At 34.8% G+C, this 24336-nt stretch overlaps 1 protein-coding gene across 7 annotated transcripts in view; it reads right to left on the bottom strand.

The window, feature by feature from the left end:
- Positions 1-24336, bottom strand: part of GULP1 (GULP PTB domain containing engulfment adaptor 1) — an 812392-nt gene that overhangs the window by 393954 nt on the left and 394102 nt on the right. For all 7 annotated transcript variants that reach the window (XM_059928297.1, XM_059928301.1, XM_059928303.1 and 4 more), the window contains one exon: positions 18682-18760. The gene's annotated coding sequence lies outside the window, so the exon portion shown is untranslated. The remainder of the gene's footprint in view (positions 1-18681; positions 18761-24336) is intronic.

The raw sequence follows: 24336 nt of genomic DNA, 5'->3' as shown, positions 1-24336 counted from the left end.
AAAGGTGGAAAGAAGAGCCATGGTTTACTAAAACCTAGAAGTTTCTCATTCAGTCCTGTGGCAAAGCATAGATACAAGCAAAACAGAACACAACTTATCAGAAACAAAAAGTCCACAGGTTAAAGTAGAAAATCTTATACTTTTCAGTCAAAATAAGTGAATTCAGAAGATGTCTGAGTGCCCCCTGTTGCCAGCTTATCTCTAGGGAAGTAGCTGTATACAGAAATAAAGATAATTATCATGTGAAGGCAAGGATGGAACCAACAAAGAGGATGACAAACAAAACCAAGCTCAAAACTATCAAGAACTGAGAGTTAAGTGAGGATGAAGTGGGGTTTATATAAATTAAGTTGTTGCACATGTGCCAAAGTTAAATCTTTAGTAAACCTACATAATATCACTATTTTGTTTTGCTCTCAGGTAATTAATAAATAACATTTGTCAAGCCACTGTAATAAGCAATGCTTCTTCTGCTTTACAGCAATTCATTCAGTCATCACAAGTTTCGTATTATCTAGGCACTGCTGTTACTCTCTTTTTATTTACACTTTTTATAAAGTATAGAAGAGCTAACTTGCTTTTTCCATAGCCTGAAAGCAGTAGAGCCCAATTTGAACTAAGCAGTTTGTCTCCAGAGGCTGTGCACTCTTAATCACTACTGGACTGCAGAGGCTCAAGTTAAAGAATCGCTCCAGGTGTTACGAACCAGATGCAGTTGTACTCAAACAACCATCTATCAAAAAAGTGGGCCTTTGACAGCAGTTCCTTTGTTTAAGTGCTCTCACCATCAGTTGCAGGGTTACCTGTTACACAATTTGTGACTGAAAAAGGAATGTCCTTAGTGTAGGTATCACTAGTTCACCAGTGTTGTTTGAAGTTATCTGTGCTTATTGGGCAGGGAAAGGATTGGGATTCATCTCAGTATGTTACAAGAGTAAAGCATCAGCGAGAGCTGAAATATTTTCTTTCACACAACTTCAGCCACAGGAATTAAGGTAATGTGACTACACTGGTACCTGAAATTCACCTTGAATGCCCATATTATCTGAAGCAATACCTCTGGAAAGCATGAAAACAAACAGGTTTTCTTTTAAAAATACAATATACCTAAATGTATAGGCAATGATTTTTAAATTTCAAAATAAGAATTTTTGACTAGATATATGAGTAGATTCCTAACTTACTAGAATGCGAATCATATTCTATGTTATTTCAACGGTATAGAATTCTTAGAACCTGCAATCTCCACTATTTGGTATCCTACTTCTCCTAAGCTGCATATTTCACAGGGAGTATCCCCAGTAGTAAGGCTCTGAAAAGGCAGGCACGGTTACCCTTGTTAGGTAACCGTGATTTCTTACAAAGACATATGGGCATGTGTGATAGACTATGGTAGAAGAGTGGATGGAAAGTGCTTGTACATTTCCCAGACTTCCTGGTTTGGGTTAGAGGGAAAGAGAGTTGTCAGAAGCTGCTGAGGAGGTCCCTTTCCCATATTGCCTGAACTATTTGTCTGGTTGGGAGATATAAATAAGTAGAAGTAGCTGTGCAAATCCTCCGTAGATCAAAGGAAATGAATGGGGAAAAGGAGATGTTTTCTATATTGCTCCTTTCCTCTCCTGTGAATGGACACTAAAAACAGCTAGATACACTGAGCACTTCATTTCAGGCACTATTGATTATCTCCTTGATTTGTTTAGGGAACTACAATTGATTTATTTCAACAAATGAAACAAACATTTCATTTACCTAAATGTTTTCATTACTTTCATCCTTCTAGTCACTTAAGCTTTAACTTGGAACACATAATGTGTATTTTTCACCTTACTCTTATTTTTTTTTTTTTTTTAAATGGGTCCAACTCTGTATGTTAACTTCTTTTTTTTTTTTTTTTTTTTAAATTTTTATTTATTTATTTATTTTTAATTTATGGCTATGTTGGGTCTTCGTTTCTGTGCGAGGGCTTTCTCTAGTTGTGGCAAGTGGGAGCCACTCTTCATCGCTGTGCGTGGGCCTCTCACTATCGCGGCCTCTCTTGTTGCGGAGCACAGGCTCCAGACACGCAGGCTCAGTAATTGTGGCTCACGGGCCCAGCTGCTCCGCGGCATGTGGGATCTTCCCAGACCAGGGCTCGAACTCGTGTCCCCTGCATTAGCAGGCAGATTCTCAACCACTGCGCCACCAGGGAAGCCCTGTATGTTAACTTCTAAGAACATTGTTCGAGTTTTATTACTTGCTCTGGTTAAGCCTGGACTTTGAACACTTTTCCAAGGATGCAATTAAATTGATGAATATTTGCAATGTTTGGTTAAATAAAATGGAAGCCTCTAAGATTTTTGTATTTGATTTGGTTTTAAAAGTATTTTTACAGAAGTTATTGCTCCTATTATTTTATCCATCTATTTGTATAAGAACAGCAATCCTGACAATACAGTATATGTTTTCATATATATTTTTCTTTCAGAAAATTACTTGGGTCATCCTGCAATCCAGTTTTGTGAAAGCATCAGTCTCTATCAGAATTTATCAATTATATTGCTCTCTGTGAAGGTAAGCAAAGATAAAAAATGAAGTCACTTCACCATAGATCAGAGGTGGGGTGTGAGGGGAAATGGGTAAACTGTTTATTTTTCTTTTTAATTTAAAAAAAATTAAATTGAAAATTTAAAAATATAAACAAAAATTGAAGTCACTTTAAAAATATCTATTTTAATTTTGGGAATATTCACTAAAACTAGTCCTTCTCATTACATGATTTGCTTATTTATTTTACTGTTTTATCTTTGTGTCTCACACTAAAAAATTCTGCGTTCTTCACTGGCTACCATTTATCTGTCTCATTTTCTGTATCCTGGTCTTTTATATCTCTACATATCGGAGTAATCTTAGACTCAGATTTTTCTTTTCTTCCTCTACGTTCATGCCCTACATGAAATTTTAAGCTCCATGCTTCTAACTGCCTCTGTTCTGATAACGATCAATTTTTGAGTAGCCGTACATTTTCTCCTGAACTCTATAAATATACCATATGACTATTAAACCTCTCCACTTGGATGTTTAGCAGATATCTCAAATCTAGCATATCCAAAACTGGATTATTGATTCCTACCTCCCCCCACCTCCACACTACCTACCAAATCTGTTCCTATTATAATGTTCTCATACTTCAGTGAATAAGCACTACTATCTGCCTGTGTGCTAAAGTCAAAATCCTTGAAAATAATCCTTGCATCATCTTTCTCTCCTCATCCATATCCAATACAACACGTTTTGTAGTCTATACCTTCAAAATATATTCTGGAACGAATCACTCTCACCATTCCCACTACTCCCACCATCTCTGCATGGACTACTGTAATAGCTTTCTCCCTGGTCTCCCCACTTCCAGTCTTGGTGATCCCTAACACCCTATAATCTGTTCTTTCACAGTTAGCAAGATTCTTTTAATACATCAATCATATCAAGTCATTCTTCTGCTCTAAACCTTCAAGTGGTTTTCCTACACACTTTACCCAAAGTCCCTCCCATGGCATACAAGATCTGGCCTCTGCCTATCTCTCTGAATTTATTTCAACTCCATGGCCTTTGTTCCCTGTGCCTCATCCACTCTGGATTCTTTTCTATTCTTTGAGTACACCAAATCCCCTCCTGCCTCTTTGCTTACTCTTTATGCCTGAAAATCTTATGCCAATGTCTGGATAGCTCATTGTCTCACTCAATTTTGATCTCTGCACAAGTATCTCTTCTTGGAGAGCTTACTTGTTTTCTTAGCCACCCAATGTCCTTTGATTGGAGAATTTAGTCCATTTACATTAAAGCAATTATTGATAGGTATTGCCATTTTGTTAATTGCTTTCTGGCTGTTTTTGTAGTTCCTCTCTGTTACTTTCTTCTTCTTTTTCTCTCTTCCCTTGGTTTGATTGTTTTCTTTAATGTTATGTCTAGATTCCTTTCTCATTTTCTTTTGTGTATTTACTATGAGTTTTTTCTTTGTGGTTACTGTGAGGTTCACATATAACATTCTATGTATGTCATTCTATGTATGTAACAGTCTCTTTTAAGTTGATAGTAACAATTTTGAACACATTCCAAAGCTTTATATTTTCCATTCCCCATGTTTTATATTTTTGATGATACATTTTAACATATTTTTATTTTACATATCTTTCTTAATGAATTATTGTATTTTAATTAGTTTTACTACTTTTGTCTTTTACCCTTTATCCCTGCTTTATAAGTGATTGATCCACTATCTTTATTATTTATTTACCTTTTTTGGTGAGATTTTACTTTTGTGTGTTTTCTTATTATTAATTAGTGCCTTTTCTTTTTATCTTAGAGAGGTCTCTTTAACATTTCTCATAAGGCCAGTCGAGTGATGATAAACTCCTTTACTTTTTGCTTATCTAGAAAATTCTTAATTTCTCCTTCAATTCTGAATTCTTTGCTGCATACAGAATTCTTGGCTGGCAGTTTTTTCCTTTCAGGACTGACTATGCCATGCCACTCCCTTCTAGCCTGTAAAGTTTCTTCTGAAAAATCTGCCAATAGCCTCATGGGGTTTCCTTTATATGTAATAAGTTGCTTTTCTCTTTCACTTTTAAGATTCTCTCTTTATCCTTAACTTTTACTGTTTTAATTATAATGTATCTCAGTATGTTTCTGTTTGGGTTCATCTTATTTAGAACTCTTTGAGCTTCCTGTCCTGGATGTCTGTTTCTTTCCCCACATTAGTAAAGCTTTCAGCCATTATTTCTTCAAACAATTTTTCTGGCCCTTTCTCTCTCTCTTCTCCTTCTGGGACCCCTGTAATGCAAATGACATTCTGTTTGAAATTGTCCTAGAGGTCCCTTAAGTTATCCTCACTTCTTTTAATGCTTTTTTTTTCTCTGTCTGGGTGTTTTCCATTGCACTGTCTTCCAGCCTGCTGATTTGTGCTTCTATTTCTTTCATTCTGCTGTTGAACCCCTCTAGTGTATATTTTGGCTCAGTTATATAACTTCTGTTTGGTACTTTCCTATATTTTCTGTCTCTTTATTGAAGTTCTTGCTGTGTTTATCCATTCATCTCCCGAGATTGGTAAGCTTTTTATGACCACTAATTTGAACTCTTTATCAGGTGGGTTGCTTATCTATTCCATTAAGGTCTTTTTCTGGAGACTTGCCTGTTTTTTGTTTTTGGAACATATTCCTCTGTCTCCTTGAAATGACTACCTCCCTGTCTTGAAGGAGTGGTTTGTATAGGAGCTGTTTTGTGTGTCCCAGAAGTGCAATCTCCCCCAGCCAGCAGAGCCAGGCACTCTATGAGTGTCCCTCACTTGCGCTGTGTAGGCATGCTATCTGTAATAGGGCTGTGGCGGCTGCATGGGGAGAGTGGGGTTCAGGGTGCTTACCTGGCCTGGTTACGGCTTGGCCACTGTAGGATTTGAGTCACTTACCTGTCCTGGCTACGAGGTTATGGCTTGATCTCTGTGTTGGGGGGTCAGGGCTTGGAGTGTTCATCTGACCTGGGTGTGGCTTGTCTGCTGTGTAGGAAGGGCAGGACTCAGGGTGCTTGTCTGTTCCAGGTGTGATTCAGTCTCTGTGCAGGATGGCTAGGCTTGAGGCACTCATCCAGGTTGATTACGGCTTGCCTGTTGAGTGGGGAGGGTGGGGCTAGCAAAAATGGTGCCCACAGGCTCTGTCATGTTAAAATGAGTTTGTAAAACTGGCATCTACCAGTGCTTCTGTTCCTGGATAGAATCCCTACAGGTTCTTGCCTCTCGCCAACCACTTTAAAATTAGTAACTGAGTCTCCCTCACTTATAGTAGAGATATTTTTCAATCTTTTGCTTTTGCACTGGATCTCAGCTTGCTTGGGTTTGTTTGCAAACCCTTTAAGAGCGGAATCTCTGTTCTCTGCAGTTCAGATTCTCCTGGTCTGAATCCCCATTGATTTTCAAAACCGGACATTGTAGGGGCTCATCTTTCCAGTGCTAGCCCCCAGGGTTGGGATGCCTGACGTGAGGCACAATCCCTTCACTCCTCAAGAGAGAGTTTCGTATTTGGGGGATAATTCCTGATTGTGGGGCCATCATGTCCAGGGTGGGGTCCGAGGTAAGGCTGTGTCTCTGCCTCTCCTACCCTTGTCCATGCATCTCTTTTGTCTTTTGTTGTGGAGATGCACTTCATCTAGGTCTCAGGTTCTTTTCCAAGGAAAATTACTTATATGTAGGGGTAAATTTGTTGTGTCCATGGGAGAAGGTGAGTTCAGGGTCTTTCTATACCACCATCTTAGATGCCCCTTAATTTATTTTTATTTCTGAAAGTTCCATTTGGTTTTATCTTTTTTCTTTTTTGTCATTGCATTTCTTGTTTCTTTATATATTTCACATACATAATTATATCTTTTATTTCTTTAAATATTTTATACATATAAAATTAATGCCAATATTTCTTTTTTGCTGTCTGTCTCTGTCTCTTAAAAAGATTATTTTCTTAAAAATTTGACTGTCTTTAATAAAAGCTCATATTTGGCTGATCTTAATATGTGTAAAAACTGGGGCCTAAATTGAAAAGGCTTTCATCCAGAGAAGATTCACTTTTGCTTTTTTTTGAGCCAGGGAGTATTACCAATCTCATGGCCCCTTTCAGATTCCCTGGCTCAATATAGTACACTCTGGTTCACCTTCCTCCTCTTCCTTTAGACAATCATGATATTGGAAAGTTCCTTAGGAAAAACCTACCTTTCTTCTGTGCTTATTAATTCAAGCTCAGATTTCAGGATCCCTTCCTGTCCCTTGGAAATTTTCTTTACTTCCACCTCCTCAACTCAGTATTACAACAAAATTCATATTTTATCCAAGGTCTATCCACTTTCCCACATTGATAAAGCCCTAGGTATATATGCTGTGCTGGAAGCGAAAATTAATTTTCTTTAATCATCTGAGTAATTCTTTTATTTAGTAATGTTTTGTATTGATTAGTATTACATTTTACAGAATTCCAATGCAAAGCCAACTAAATTTTTTAAAAGAGAAAAAGAATTTAATGACTCACATAATTGTTTCCAAACGTTCTAAAATACTAAGGAATGATCAAGAATGCTCCCAGAATTGGTTGCAAAATCTTTCTGACTGCTGTTGCTGGTTTTGTTCTGCAATTTGTTGCCTTTCTGAATTGCTAATTTTTTCCTAAAATGCTGATCTTGTCTCTAATGCTGCCAAAGAATGTGTCTCACTCAGCCAATATTTACAACTATTTCATTTTGCTCTGCAAAGGTTAACTTGTCCTTTTAGATTGTCTATAACCCTCTTTCATCCACTTAATAATGTGGAACAATTTTCCCTGGGCTGAGTCAAAGCACTTTTGAGAGGACATTCAGATACTTTCTTCAGTCTTAGTATCTCCACATGAAGTGCTTGTCTTTTGACGACTTCCTACGAATTTGGTGAAAGGTCTTAACCTTAGTTTCCTGGTACTCAAGTTGTCTTCATTATTTAACAGTTGATTCTAAAAAAATTGTCATGCAAACAAGACTTCTGCCAGTTTGCTTTAATATCATGTTTTAGCAAAAATATGGCATTTAGCTTAGTTTCCAACTTGCATTTTTCTAAATTACATTAATAAGAAATTGTGCTACTAGTTTAGAATTTTATTAACATTCAAATCTTGCAATGGAATTGTATTAGAGTTCTCTAGAGAAACAAAACTAATAGGATATTTAGTCAATTAATTAATTAATTAATTAATTATGAGGAATTGGCTCACATGATTGTGGAGGCTGAGAAGTCCCACAATCTGCTGTCTGCAAGCTGAAGACCCAGGAAAACTGGCTGTGTAATTCCAGTCTGAGTCTGAACAGAACCAGAAGATTGATGGTGTAAATCCCAGTCCAAAATCAAAAGACTGATAGCTCAAGCAGTCAGGCAGTAAGGGCAGGTGGAACAAATATCTGCTTCCTCTACTTTTTGTTTGGTTCAGGCCCTGGACAGATTGAATATTGCTCACTCACACTGGGGAGGAGCTAAATGCACCAATTCAAACACTAATCTCATCTGGAAACACCTTCATAGACACACCCAGAAATAAAATTTAATTTGGCCATCCCAGCCAAATTGACACAAAATTTACCATCACAGGAATCATTTGCTATCCAAAACAACATATTGTAAAACAAAAATCAAAACATCTGATTGCATTTTATGTTGCAATCAGTTAAAATCAGTTTAAAATGCACCAGTTAAGGAGAGATTTTATTCAGTCTATTGCAATAGGGAGAGCATTACAGATTTGAAGATTATAGAGTTGTGGTAGGGTGATATTGGCTTAGACTTTCATAGGAAGAAGACAATTTACAGGTGGGGTGATTTAGCGCTGTGATCATTTTACAATTAGGGGAATTCTCTGTCAGCTGAATGGGGAATGTTTTTCTTTGTGTCTAGCTGTTTACAGAGGGACAAACAGTTCTGATCGCAGCTAGTCATTCTTGAGGCAAAGAATAAGACTTCAGAGGGTCTGCATTTGGTCTTGTCACAGATATTGCAGGCAGTTGTCTCCAAATCTTATGGGAGTCAGTAAAAGAGTAGATAGTGAATCTTGTCAGTTCTTGTGGGGAAATGTGGTTCTTTATGGTAAATTGTTTCCTGGAACATATATAAAATGCCAGAAAGATTTCAAAAAACAGAAGTGTACAGGGATTTCTAAACAATCACTGTTTTCTGGGAAAATAGGGCTCAGGTAATGTTAATACTGTCAATTTTTTACATGTGAGTTCTCAGTCCTTGACAGAAATGTTTATTTTCATCACTTCTTCCTAGGTGCTGCTTATTCTACAAAATTATGTCACAACTCGAATTTTGGAAAGTTTTGAGTATAAAGAAAAGTTAATAAAGAAGTTAATTTGATGGGAACATATTCAGATTTATATAGAATTTGCAGGAATATGAAACCATCCACTTCATGGTAGAAGGAAACACTAATTTAGTACATTTGACATTTTATGTCTTTCAGTTGTTTTATTTATATAGCTAAAATTCAGTTTTACTAGTCATGATTAGTATATACTCCCACCAAATATTACAATCATTTCCTTGGTTGATATCAAACAGTAGCTTGCCTAGGGAATGATTTTATAGTGCTTGTTTAAATTTGACCTGTTTATACTATGTTGATTAAATATGAATCAAATCTTCAGAGTATTATTGTTTTAATACATTTCTTGGAAGCTTGACAAGAAATCCTATATATTAAGTTCAGCAAAATTATATACATAGAGTCTGTCAGACTATGTATGCATGCTCCCATCCTGAGTTGATGAACATCCTTTTGTTTCAGGGGAAATTTCAAATAAAACCTCCACTTGAGCTTTTTTTCCTCAGTAACCTCTTGTTCATCACCCTGGACTGGTTGCCAAGCAATAATGTGATTGCTTTACAGTCAGTGGGAAGTAATTCAGTGGTACTTTTCCATTTGTAATGCTCCTCAATGAGAAATGAGGTTGTTAGGCAACAGATGACATAGGGTAGGGACAGGAGAAAGACTTCAGAGTTAGGAATTCACACCAAATGCTTCTCCATTTTCTATATAGTCAGTATTTTAAACTTTTATTTTGAAATAATTTTAGACACAAATAAAAGTTGAAGGAATATACAGACATTCCTGTGTAATCTCCAGCCAGGTTCTGCTAATGTTAACATCTTATAAAATCTCAGTGCAATCATCAAAATCAGGAAATTGACAGTGATACAATATTATCAAGTAAACTACATAACATTTGGATTTCACATTTTTACATGTACTATTTTTGTTTAGTTGTATGAAATTTAATCACAGATATGGATTCATATAGCTACCATCACAATCTGAATAGTGAACGGTTCCATAATCTCAAAGAAACTCTTTTGTATTATCTCTTCCTAGTCACACCCTGCCCACCAAGCCTAACCCCGGCAACCATGAGTCTGTTCTAGATCTCTTAAGTTTAGATTTTTCTTGAGCTTAATATGAATGGAATCATATGGTATGCACTCAGTTTTTGTCTGGCTTCTTTCACTTAGCATAATGCCTTCGAGATTCATTCAAGTAAGTTGTCTGTATCAATAGTTCATTTCTTCTAATTCCTGAGTAGTATTCCATTGCATGAATGTACCACACTTTGCACATTTAGTTGCTGAAAGACATTTAAATTACTTCTAATTTTCACTATTACAAGTTGCTATAGACATTTATGTACAAGTTTTTATGTAAGCATAATTTTTTATTTTTCTAGAATACATACCAAGGGTCATATGATAAGTGCATATTTAAATTTATAGGAAACTTTCAAACTGTTTTTCAGAGTGCTTGCACCATTTTCCATTCCCACCAGGAGTGTATGAAGGATCCAGTAGGTCTGTATCCTCACCAGTCTTTGGAATTGTCAGTTTTTATTAATTTAGCCATTCGAATACACTTATAGTGGTATCTCATCATAGCTTTAATTTGCATTTCTTTAAGGGCTAATATATTTCTTTTCATGTAATTCTTTGCCATTCATATATCCTCTTTGATGAACTGTCTGCTCAGGATTTTTGCCCCTTCTCCAGCTGAAGTCTCTGTTTTGCTTGTTAAGTTTAGAGAGTTCTTTACATATTCCAGACACAGGCCCTGTGCAACACAGGCAATTTGCATGTATTTTCTCCTGGTCTGTGGCATGTCTTTTCAACCTCTTAACAGTCTTTTGCAGAGCAAAAGTGTTTTAATTTTAATAAAGTTTAACTAATAAATTTTTTATGTGACTTATATATTCATTGTCTTTTCTGAGAACTCATTGCCTAACCCAAGATAGTAAAGATTTCCTCCTATGTTTTATTCTAAAAATTGTATAGATTTTGGTTTTATATTTATATCTGTAATCCATTTTGAGTTAATTTTTGTTTAGGTTTTGAAATTTAGGTTGAGGTTTATATTTTGCCTAGGGGTGTCCAATTATTCCATTTGTTGGAAAAACTTTCCTTTCTCCATTGAATTGCTTTTGCATCTTTGTCAAAAATCAGTTGGCAGTACTTATGTGAGTCTATTACTGGATTCTTTATTCTGCTCCACTGATATTAGTGTCAGTTCTTCTACCCATACCTCTGTTGTACTTACTGTAAAGTATACAGAAAGTCTTAAAATATGGTAGTGCAATTTTTCTAACTTCATTTTCAAAATTGTTTTAGCTGGATTTAGTAGATTAATTGTTTTATTTATAATTGATTTAGTAGATTTATAATTGTTTTATTTGGGGAAGGTGTTGTCATAGTAATTTTTAAATTTTAAATTCAAATGGTTCATTACTGCTATATAGAAATATATTTAATTTTTGTGTCATGATCTTATTTCCTTTGAACTAGCTATGCTCACTTATTAGGTCTAGAAAAAATTTTTTTAATGGAATCTTTGGGATTTTCTATGTAGACAATTATACCATGTGGGAATAGAGACAGTTATATTTCTTCCTTTTCCAATCCGTATGTCTTTAATTTCCTTTTCTGGACTGTTGCACTGGTTAGAACTTCCAATATTATGTTGGAAAGGAGTGGTAGCAGACAATATCTTTGCTTTGTTCTTAGTTTTAGGTGGAGAGCATTTAGCTTCTCACCAGTAAGTGTGATGTTAACTGTATATTTTCAATAGATGTTCTTTATCAGATTGAGGAAGTTCTATCCAAGTTTGCTGAGAGTTTTTACATCAATGGATAATGCCTTTTGGCAAATGCCTTCCCTGCATCAGTTGTTTCTTCTTTATGCTGTTAATATTGTGAGTTACATTTATTTTCAAGTACTGAATCAGCTTTGCATTCCTGGAATAAACCCACTTGAACACGGTGCATAATTCTTTTCATATATTTCTGGATTCTATTTGCTAATATTTTTTTGAAGATTTTTGCATGTATTTTCATGATGGAGATTGGTTTATATATATATATATATATATATATATATATGTATGTATGTATATATATATATGTTTTTTTGGTGCTAATGTTATCTGGTTATGGTAATGGTGACCTCATAAAATTAATTAGCAAGTGTTCCCTCATCTGTTTTTTGGACAAGACTTTGTAGGATTGGTGTCATGTCTTCTTTAAATTTTTGGTAGAATTCACCATTGAGTAAAAGTAAGCTAGATATTTCTTTTTCAGAAGATTTTATCTAGAAATTCAACTTTGTTAAAGACTATTCAAGTTTCCTATTTTACGTTGGATGTTTTGATAGTTTATGGTTTTTGAGGAATGGCCCTTTTCTTTTTTGTTGTTGTTCAAATTGGATAATTTCTTGATCTGTCTTCCAGTTGGCTCATTATTTCCTCTGTCATATTCAGTCTTCTGTTGAACTCATCTTTTAATTTTGATTACTGTATTTTTCAGTTCTAAGATTTTATTTTTTTCTTTATATCTTCCATTTCTGTCAAAATTTCTGTTTTCATTTGATTCAAGAGAATTTCTAATATCAGAGAATTTTTATGATATCTATTTTATAATCATTGCCAAATAATTACAATATTTGATATATCTTGGTTTTGCAGTCTGTTGATTTTCTTTTCTAATTCAAATTGATGTCTCTGGTTCTCAATATGGTGAATAATTTTGGAATATATTCTGGAAATATTAAGTCATATATTATAAAACTAGTTATGTTTATATCTTCTATTTTAGTAGGTAATCTTCCTGCTAAAGTTCAGAATGCATGTCCTGGCCCACTTTGGGGGGCTGTAATTTAAATGTTGAGATTTCAAAACCTTTGCAGTGCTATTTTGGTCTGCTCTGTTCATGTGCTTTTCAATGAATGACTAATTAGAAGCATAGGCCACTCTGGAGTCTGCCCAGAATTTTATACACAGAATACTTTTCTTCAGCTCCCTTCTCTCCCTATGCCTACCTTCCACTTTCTAATTGGGTGGATGCTAGGTACCTCATCTTTGCTGTCATTCGGTTAGAACAAGCTTAGGGTAATAAGACTCCATTTTACTGTCTCCACAGTACATGATAGAGAGGTGAAAGAGTGCTGCTTCTTTGCTGATGCTCACTTAGTATAAAACTGGGATTATCCATATAGCTAACTCCACAGTTCCACAGCCACAGTGTTCAATGTGGAGCAGAGGGGATGCACCTCTGCTCATGTTAGTGCAGTGTGGTGATGGTTGATAGGGTTCTGACACAGTCTCTCCAATGCATGGTGGGGAGAGGTAGGGATGCTACCTCCTAAGTGTAGAGCAGGGATGGAAGATAGTGTTCTGTCTACAGTCTCCAGGGCACACTGTAGGGAAGCAGTGAGGCACAACTTTTATCTTGTTATTACAGACCTGGAGGGAGGTCAAAAAAGTTATGTCTTTCAGGACATAAGTTTTCCCAGTCTTTGTTTAGGGAGACTATGCTTTCTTAGGGCTTTTTAAAAAAACGTCTGTTACCATTGGCATTTCTAGTTTATGGGCTTCCTTAGTACAGCCTAGGATACATTGGAAGCAAAAACAAACAAACAAAACATTTAGAATTCACTTCTAAGTCATTCCTCAAGTCACAAAATCCCTAGCTAGTTCTTTTTTCCACTTTCAGATTCCTCTGATATTTATTTCATCAGGATTTTTAATTGTAATTACTAGGAAAATTAAGGAAGAATGCACTTTTATGGAACTCCTTTTACGGAAGGGAAAGACCAATGTCTAATCAATTTTAAGGCCATATATTCAGTCCTAGCCTCATTTTCTGTTTTTCAGCATTTGCTAAATATGTGCTGTGTACTATTAGCACTCCTGGAGAGTTATAAAGGAAGTAGAAGACTTAGTTACAGCCCTCACATCTATTATGATCAAATTCAGTCAAAATATATTTACTGAAAACCTTTTGTTTGCCAGACAAATTTCTGAGGTGGGGATAAATATCATGGTCTAGTTAGGGAACAGACATTCAAACACATTATTCTATTGCAATGGGTTAATGATATACTTAGAAATGTTTTAAAAGATTACTGAAGCAATGAATATGTCTCTTTTTATACATATATATTAAATTAACCCTGTGACAATTGAGTTGGTTTTGGGAGTTAAACAGGAATTTGATAGACTACTTGGGAAATGAGATAAAGAACAAAAATGCAAATTTGCATACAATAAATCTGCAAACCCATGTAACCAATAAAGTCTATACAGAGATATAATTTTTAGATGTGGGAGGAGGAAAGGGTAAGGAATAGGAGAAATGGCATAAATTGTATTGTGATTTGGCTTTTGGAGTAGTTTTTTAGGTGTTAAGATCAGTCATAGAGAAATGTAAACTATGTGAATTCAGTCCATAACATATACCTGAGTAAAAGCCATATGATTCTCTTACTATGGAGGTAGTCATGTGCTCTTATTTTGAGAATGGTGATAGGTAAGGAGCTCATTATCAGTCATTTAAATTTTACAAGTGTCTTAGTTCAGGCTGCTATAACAAAGTACCATAAACTGCTGGCTTAGAAAAAACAGAAATTTATTTCTCACATTTCTGGAGGCTGGAAGATCAGGGTGCCAGCATTATTGGTTCTGGTGAACTCCCTCTCCTGGGATGCAGACTGGACTTCTCACTGTATCCTCACATGGTTGGAAAAAGGACTAGAGTGCTCTCTGGGGTCTCTCTTATAAGGGCACTAATCCCATTCATGAGAACTCTGCCCTCATGACCTAATTACCTCCCAAAGGCCCACTTCCTAATACCATCACATTGGGAGTTAGGATTTCAACATATGAATTCTGGAGGGGGACACAAAATTTAGTCTGTTGCAATATGAAAGGAAAATATGTAGCTACTAAAATTAAATATCAGACACACTCCCTGACTTCAGACTATATTACAAAGCTACAGTAATCAAAACAGTATGGTATGGTCACAGAAACCAACAAATGGATCAATGGAACAGAGTAGAGAGCTCAGAATAAACCCACACACATTTGCTTAATTAATCTATGACAAAGGAGTTAAGAATATACAATGGAGAAAAGACAGTCTCTTCAATAAGTGGTGCTGGGAAAACTGGACAGCTACATGTAAAACAATGAGATTAGAATATTTCCTATCACCATATACAAAAATAAACTCAAAATGGATTAAAAACCTAAATGTAAGGCTGGAAACCATAAAACTCCTAGAAGAAAACATAGGCATTATGTTGTCTGACATAAGTCTTAGCAATTTTTTTTTTTTTGTATCTGTCTCCTCAGGGAAGGGAAACAAAGGCAAAAATAAACAAATGGGACTTAACAAAACTTAAAAGCATTTGCACAGCGAAGGAAACCATCAGCAAAATGAAAAGGCATGTTACTGAATCAGAAAAGATATTTGTAATAATATGTCTGTTAAGGGGTTAGTATCCAAAATATACGAAGAACTCATACAACTCAATATCAACAGAGCAAACAACCCAATTAAAAAGTGGGCAGAAGACCTGAATAGGTATTTTTCTAAATAAGACATACAGATGGACAACAGGAACATGAAAAAATGCTCAACATCACTAATAATCAAGGAAATGCAAATCAAAACCACAGTGAGATATTTCCTCATGCCTGTTAGAATGGGCATCATCAAAAAGACAAGAGATGCAAATTATGGTGAGGATGTGGAGAAAACAGAACCCTTGTGCACTATTGATGAGACAGTAAACTGGTACAGTCACTATGGAAAACAGTATGAAGGATCCTCAGAAAATTAAAAATAGAACTACCATATGACTCAGCAATTCCACTTCTGGGAATACATCCAAAGGAAATACAAACACTATTCCAAAAAGATATTTGCATCCCTATGTTTATAGCTGCATTATTTACAATAGCCAAGATATGGAAGCAACCTAAGTTGCTTAGATGAATGGATATAGAAGATGTGGTATATATACACAATAAAATATTACTCAGCCATAAAAAGAATGAAATCTTGTCATTTGTGACAACATGGATGGACCTGGAGGGTATTATGCTTACTGAAATAAGTCAGACAAAGGAAGACAAATGCTGTATATTTTCACTTACCTGTGGAATCTAAAAAATAAAACAAATAAACAAATATAACAAAACAGAAACAGACTCATAGATACAGAGAATAAACTAGTGGTTATCAGAGGGGAGAGGAGTGGGGAGAGAGGCAAGATAGGTAGAGGGGATTAAGAGGTACAAACTATTAGGTATAAAATAAATGTCACAAGGATATAATGTACATCACAGGGAATATAGCCAATATTTTATAAGTTAATATGGGGTATAGTCTATAAAAATATCAAATCACTATGTTGTGCAACTGTAACTAATATGATATTGTAAGTCAACTATACTTCAATTAAAAAAAGAAAAAAAAAGAAAATGAAATAGTACAATACCTATATAATTCCATGCTCACTAGTGTATATGCAAAGTAAAGATAAATGAAAGTTAAAGAAAGCCATGGCAGTAACTCAAAGATAAATTAATTAATGTCAGAATCACTCTGACAGAATGACTCAGGTGACATGTCCATTGTTTAAAAGACCTGACAGAGGAAAAAATGATTACAATAATTCCTTACAGAATATAGTTTTTTAAAATTAAAAACAAACAAAAATAACCTTTAATTCTTAAGTGACTTAGGAACTATTTCCTTCTAGAAGGAAATTATAATTTATTTCTGAAAATGTCATGTCATTTTTAGACTCTAATCGTATTTGATATTAGATTGATTATAATAGGAGGAAGGCAAAAATCAACTTTTAAGAATAATTTTTATACTACAGTGACTTACATAATAAAGTTAATTTTGAAATAGTTGAGTTACCTGATTTTAAATAAACCAAGGTATTAAGATTAAAGATGTGGAAAATTAAATTTCTCCATAGTGTAATGGAATGGCTTACAATCTCTTTATTATATAATAGTAATCAAATAAGTCCATTTAAATCATATATTTATTTCTTAATATTTCACTAACTGATGACATATTATGAACATTCACAATGTTTAGAAAGGTGAAATCTGCCACTCAAAAGTAGGAAACTGACTGTAACCGACATAAACCTCCACCTGCCACCTAAAAGCGTTAGGAGAAAGACAGTGGGTCCTGGAATAGAGAGGGCTTCTCTTGAAGTTATGTAGGAACATCTGCTAATGCTGAAGCTGCTACGAGTAAAAAAAGGAGAAAGACCTATATGGATCAATGAATCCGGCAGGGATATAAACCCTTGTTATAACAGGAGTGCATTTGGCTGTAAACAATAGCCAACCAGACTCACAGGGGCTTAAATACTTAGGATATTATTCATTTTACATAAGAAAATGTCTAAAGATAGGTTTTCTAGGGCTTGAATGACTGATTAAGGATAGCAGCAAGGGCTCAATTTCCTTCTATCTTCCTGCTCTACCATGTTTAATATGTCACCACCATTTTTAGTCTAAAAATAGCTGCTGTGTCTTTCATCATTGTGTCCATTGTCCAGGTAGAAAAAGAGGAAAGGATGAAAGGAAGAAGAGCAAGCACCTGAAGAGGTATGCAAACCAAGCCTGTCCCTATTAAAAGCTTTTCCAGAGCCCATACCTCCCACGCCCCAGGAAGATCCCTTATATCTTATTGGCCATAATGGGGACGTGTGGCCACACTTGGCTGTCATGAAGTCAAGGATCATGAGAGTCAGCATGTACACCACTTCCGGAGAGAAAAGTAAAGGAGAAGAGACTGTGAACTGCTTGTTTTTGAACAGAGGCAAACCAGAGAGTATGCCACAGGGATGTGGATGATACTGTCAGGTGGTTGATTCAGAGTGAATTGATCTCAGAAACTTCTGAGCTCACCTTAGTGCCCTTGAACATTCTGTATTTTACATCACAAGAGCATACAAAATTTCCACATCTTCTGGAATATGCTTTGTTACCCTAGGTCTGTCTTCTGGTCCAATAACTATTTAATAGACTCTAAAGAGATTAAATTACCCTTGGTCTCTAACTTCTGTTGATTAATTCTGCTCAGATTTATCCTCTCCTCTTGTGTTAGTATATGATTACGGCTCATTCTGAAATTTGCTTTTTGTCTAGCTAGGAGAGTTTGATTTCTAGTATCTCCCAGTTTCTGTAGTATTTTGTCTGTTTCTCTCTCTGTGTTTGCCTTTAACCTCTCTGTGTGGCTTTCTTGATTAAGCTGCAATTATGGCCATTTGTGGCTCCAAGGCTCACGTCTTTTCAGCTTCATCACTGGCGAGGAAGGGACTCTATTTTTTAATTCCCTATTTGAAATATCCTAGAGAAAGACTATTGACATTGTCTGGTCACACGCCCACCTCAGAAAACATGTGTAGTGAGGTTAATTGCACTGTGATGTGCCTAAGTACGTGTTCAACCATTTCCCTTAAAAAAGAGCTGGGAATTTCTAAGCAGAATGAGGGAAAAGTACTGATAAAATGAAAAAAATGACACATATTATTCTACCATATAAGATTCTATTTATATTTTTCTATGCTTCAAAAAATGCTATACAATAATTTCTTATGGTTGGTAAGGAGACGTGGCTTGACATCCTTTTCTAAAATTTTGGATTAGTTCTCAATAAACAGCAAGTCAATGAAGCATGCCATAAATTATTCCAAGTTTCAAGGGAAATCCCTTTCTTTATTAAACCAGATTACAGGTTGTTAACTACAAAGAGTAGAACTGTGTTTAAAGATGATAATGGGAGCACATCCCATCTTACCTAGGATGAATAGAGGTATCAAGCTGTGTGGCTATGTAGTTTCTCAGGTCCTGTTCTTCTAAAGTAGACCCCGACAGTTCTAAAGAGAAAAGAGAAAAGATATTAAACATATTTTACACTTACTAAAATTGTGAGGTAAAATACTGCCTTTTATCTGATAAATACTGAACTTGAGTGCGTGTTAGAATATCCCACATTTGTTACTACTCTTTACCCAGAGTAATAGTTCCGTTTTTGACATTCACTTTTAGGACTGTGACGATGAATTAGCAAAATATATTCCCATTTAGCTTCAGTTGAATCGCATTATCTCTGAGAAGTGAGTGTTATTGCAGTTTGATTGAGAAAGTGATATTTGGTGGTTTTCATTCTAGGTGGGCAGTAAATAATAAATACAGTGATTTACTGTCAAAAGTGTAAATGAAAGATGTTTCTAAATGCAGAAGAGCAGCAATACCTTTCATCTGAAAGCAATCATGTCTTAACATTTGTGTAAAACAATTATTGACAAAGCACTTCCACCTCTACTATAGCATTTAATTCTTAAAGTATGTCAGAGAGGTATGAAATGTTTTCTTCATTTTTAAAAAGAAAAAAAATTGTTACCAGAGAAATTTACATACTCAAGATCCCCACCCATGAAGTAAAGCCCAGAAACTCAAACCCAGGTCTTCTGATCCTAGTTCAGTCCTATTTTTCTACCACAGCTGTTCCTTTCAATGTAAGATGAAATATTCTGTCAGCTCTATGACAACGGCATGAAGGAACTTGAAGTAAAGTTATCTTTATGACAAACTCAGAGGATAATTTACTCATTCATTTCAATAATATTTATTGTGAATCAAGTATAAGTTTTATCCCTAGTGCCCAGAAGAGTGTCTGACACATACAGTAGGTAAGATCAATGGATATGTATGATTAACGAATGGGTGAATGAATGAATGAGTGCTAAGTCAAGCAAGCATCATGCTCCACTCATGACAAGTTAAAGACCCTGCTTTCAAAAAACTTCCTAATTAGGAGACACATACATATCAATAAGAAAATGCCACGTGAAGTGAAAAATGCTGAAGTAAAAAAATAAAGATGTTTTGAGAGCACTTAAGTGATGGATAAATTGAGCAAATCTTCACTGAGGAGGTGATATTTGAGGTTGACCTTGAAGAACTAATAAGATTTTCCCTCACAGAGAGAGGGAACATCATGCTCAAAAGTAAAGGTCAGGGAATGTGAGGCTGCTGATCGAGCAGCTTGGGTCAGAGGAGCTTGAGACAGCAAGCAGTGACTGTGCAATGTTACTGGCACCTTGTGAAGGACATGTGTACCCCATGGTGATAAATGAATTTGTATTTTAGAACATTAACCCTGGTGGGAGCAGGGAGGATTGAGTGGAGTAAGGAGAGCTGCTAACCAGACATTTTATGTCTGGTTTGAACGTGAGAGAATAAACTCCTGAACCAGCGTAAAGAGGGTGAAGGTGAGGAGATAGATTCCAGTTCTGTGAGGCCTGAAGCTTATACAAATTTCAGGGCTCTCTCTCTTAAAAAAAAAAAAGTGTTCAAAATTACAAGTACAAAATTACGTATAAAAGCAAATATTTATTTATAATGAGGAAAAGAATCTGAAATCATTACTAAATTTAAAGGGCTGACAAATGCTACAAATTTCATAATATCCAGAAAAATAGCATATATCTATGAACTACCTTCCTGACACAGCTCTCTATATTAAAGATATATAAACTTTTTAGATGCATACTCTTTAATATCTTCATATGACAAACATTTATTATATTAGTACTATATAAAAGACTATTATACAAATTAGAATAGTATTTTCTGTGGAGAGATTAGAAATTAAGATTTCTTTCTATTACAGTTGATCAATTTTTAAAAAATTGATAGTTTAGATACAAAAACCATGTGGCTTTACACACAGTTGAATTTGCTTCTTATAGTACTGCCACAGGTTGTGCCCTACACACAGGAATTCTGATAAATTTTATTTCAAGTGTCTTTCATCAAAAGAAGGAAGAAATAGAGTATGGCAAGTTTATAATTGTACATGTTGCTATAAATCATATTTCTAACCGGAAATAACTTTTGTTTTGATTAGGCATTTTATGGGAATCAAATATCTCTTTAAAATTACATATGTTTGAAAACTGGAAGAATTTTCTATATATTAGCTTCTAGTTCTATACATGTTTAACCATATTTCTCCTCCATTCTCATGGTTTTAGTGCCAGATGCCAGAGGATACTTTCATACAGTGACACATTTATATCTTTTCGACTTCCTACTGTTAATGCTAGGTGGGTCAGCAGAGTGTGTTGTAGAAGTACTTCTGGAAGCCATTCCTACAGCAGGAATGCTGACAATTATATAACCATTTATAGAAGTGACTGTAAACCACATTGATATATTCCAATAAACCAAAAATGAAATATTTCCAATTCAACTGCCCCTTAGCTGGATTCCAAACATGCTTTGTTGTCACCCTAACACTACTTAACATAAATGGAAGTGTCAGGAGGGGCAATCACTGTGGAGACAGTCATCCTAACTGATTGTGATGCTTTTGAAAATTTTAGAAAAACATGAATATATAAACACATTTGTAAGAGCGCCTCTCCGAGTGTTGGAAGGGGTTTGTGCATGCAAGATGCACCAAAATTTACACTACATTAGTTTATGGTGAACCTGCCTCTAGAGAATAAAACCTGCTTCTGGAAACTGGTTGGATATGAAGGATGAGAGAAACAGGTATCATGGAAAGCTGATGGGTTTTTCTAGTTTATAATACTGGTTAGATGATAATATGATAAACAAAAAAAAGAGGTAACCAGTTTTCCAGGTTTGATTGTCCCAGTTTAAGCACTAAAAGTCTCTCACCCTGGAAACACCACCCCAGAATGCAAAAATATCAGTTTTTAGGTGAGGAAGGTTAGGGAGAAAGTATCAAACAGAAAAGGCAGCCCCCCAAAATAGGGACTTAAAGAAAAACTGCTTTTAGTGTCAAATGAAGATAGCATAGATTATCTGCCTTTCACAGTTGCGACTGTTTTTACCTCTGACCACTGATGTGGTAACTATGATTTTCATTTCGCAATAATGGATCATCTTTTATTGGATCACTCCAAGTGATGAAATTTCAAGGTGAAACTTTAGTGCTTTGTAATGGTGAGCATTAATAACCTGTCTTTGACTTGGTCAAAGGATGTTTCAGGATGCAAAAAGATCTTACTAGAAAAAGGCAGTGAAATTAAACATGACTTTTCTAATTGCTTTACAAAAACTCTCACTTATTTGGAATTCAGCTTTGATTTACCAAATTCAATTTACCTTTGTGCTTTAAAACAATTTTCCCTGAGAGTTATCTTATGATAACATTCAATGTGCTTTGGAATGTTTAAAATGATGACATTTTAGACATGGAGAGCCTATATGATAAATTTATAAATGCAAAGGACCTGACTGATATTTGGCATACCAAAACAAGCCTGCAGAAAAAAAGGAGAAGAACATTTTAGGACAGCCAGAAATTAATCCCTATAAGTCCAAAGATTTGCTGTTGCTAGTAAGTAAAATCCTAAATAATCCATGTTCAAACACTTTCATTGAGAGGATATTTACATTAAAGTCATCACATTTGATGGATACCAGGAATCAGTGTAATGTGGCCTTGATATGAGCAGAGCTGCTTGTCAAAGAGAATTTCATGTTTGGCTGTATTCAGTTTTAGTACTACGTAAAAGAATAAGGCTATGTCCTAAATCCTAAAGGCAGTTCAAAGAAGTATTATTCAAAAAGGGAAAAGAAAAATATTCTACTTTCTCATAGGACAGAAAGTAGCATGCCGATGTTATATTTTTTAAATTAAATATGGGTAATACCTATTAGTCTGTATTTTCTCTTTTTAAACTGTCTCACATTTCAGTCTATTAAGAGCACATAAAAATACAAACTGCAAAATTTAAATTCCCAAAAAAGGCTTGAAAAGGAATTAAAATAAATTGCTATGTAAGAGGACAGGAAGAAAATGATAAACTAAGCAGTTGTTATTTTTCTTCACGCATATTATCTGTTTAATTTATTGCTGTTTTGTTTAAATTATAGCATTTATATAACAGAAAAGTGAATAAGAAGTAAAAATCTATGAGCTTGTTTTGATTCATAAATAAATAATTCTATAGCTTTGAAAATCTATAGACATCTATATGAAAATTTTTGATAATACCATTTGGAAAACTGAGCAATTTTTAAAGAACCCCAAATTTCTATGCTTTTGAATACATAGTTTTGATTAATCTATTTATAAATATAAAGATCAGAGTAAATATAGCTTCATTAAAATGATATAAACCACTATAGTATATATGTAAATAAATATTTGTTTTTCCTTATAACATATTTTAAATGTTATTTTGTCCTTCTAACTTTTGAACTTTCAGTTTTTATTTTCATGTAATATCCTACAATACAACAGATATTGATTATTTTGTTCACTTCAGAGAGTGTTTTATTATCTCAATGTTTTGGCTTAAAATACTACAGATTTTTCTTTGTAGGCAATATTCTAAGGCTAATATTTAACATTCTGCGTGTGATTCTGGATTAAATCAATTAAGTCAGCTATTTTATGACTGAGTATCTCTGACATACTTGCTTTTAGGTCTAAGTACTAAAGAAAAACAAAAGCTGTAAAAAAGCAATGCTGAATATCCCCTTACATGCAAATGGATTATGTTTCCATATTGTTAAGTATCCAGCATGTTTTAGAGCCACTAAATTAATAAATTTAAAATTATATTTCAATGATATATAATTTAACTCTCTTAAGCATATATTTGAGTTTCTTGAAGAGCTGTATTCATAATAATTAATTAAAAAAAAACTATACATTAAATGCTTCATCAAATATTAACAATTTTATAATTTGACAATTGAATGTTAATGATTTCAAATGAGAGGCAATCATCAAATTTATTCTATAAGATACAGAAGTCAAATAATTCTAAGAAGAGTTCTGATGAAATTTTTGACTGGGATTTGGCTCCTGGTTACATTGGGGTACAGGTTAAATTATTCTTTGTTAGTTTTCTCTCAGTCATTTTGGGGATCTCAAGTCCCCCTAGGACTCATAGACCTTTAAGTAGAGCACAACAAAAGAACAGAGGAAGAAAGGAATGGAGGGAACAAAATGACACAATCAGAAGGTCTGACTTTCAGACACAGATGTATCCCTTTCTTACTAGATAATCTTAGCTGAGTCATTCTTGGAGCTTGAATGATTTTACTTACAAAATGGAAATAATAATTCATAATTCATACAATTTTTGAGAGGAGTCATTGAGATTACACTTGTGAAATGCCTAATGTGAAGTCTGGTGCCTGAATGATATTTAATGTGTGTTCATTCTTCATTCTTTCAGTTATTCACTTCTGAATTATTATTCATGAAACACTTCTGTTTTTTAGTCCCTAGAACCAAGTCTCAGTCCCAGGTTGGATTTTTTTCATTCCTTCTTTTCTCTAGCATGACTTAACTATTTGGCTTGCATGTAATTATTTCACTCCTAGCTCTCCTATAGAAAGAGGAGCATTTTCTAAAATACCCTATTTTTTCTTTCTCTGAAACACACATAAGATATCA

Source organism: Balaenoptera ricei, chromosome 7, assembly GCF_028023285.1.
Source record: "Balaenoptera ricei isolate mBalRic1 chromosome 7, mBalRic1.hap2, whole genome shotgun sequence".
Classification (NCBI taxonomy): Eukaryota; Metazoa; Chordata; class Mammalia; order Artiodactyla; family Balaenopteridae; genus Balaenoptera; species Balaenoptera ricei.
This window is presented reverse-complemented; position numbering and strand designations above follow the sequence as displayed.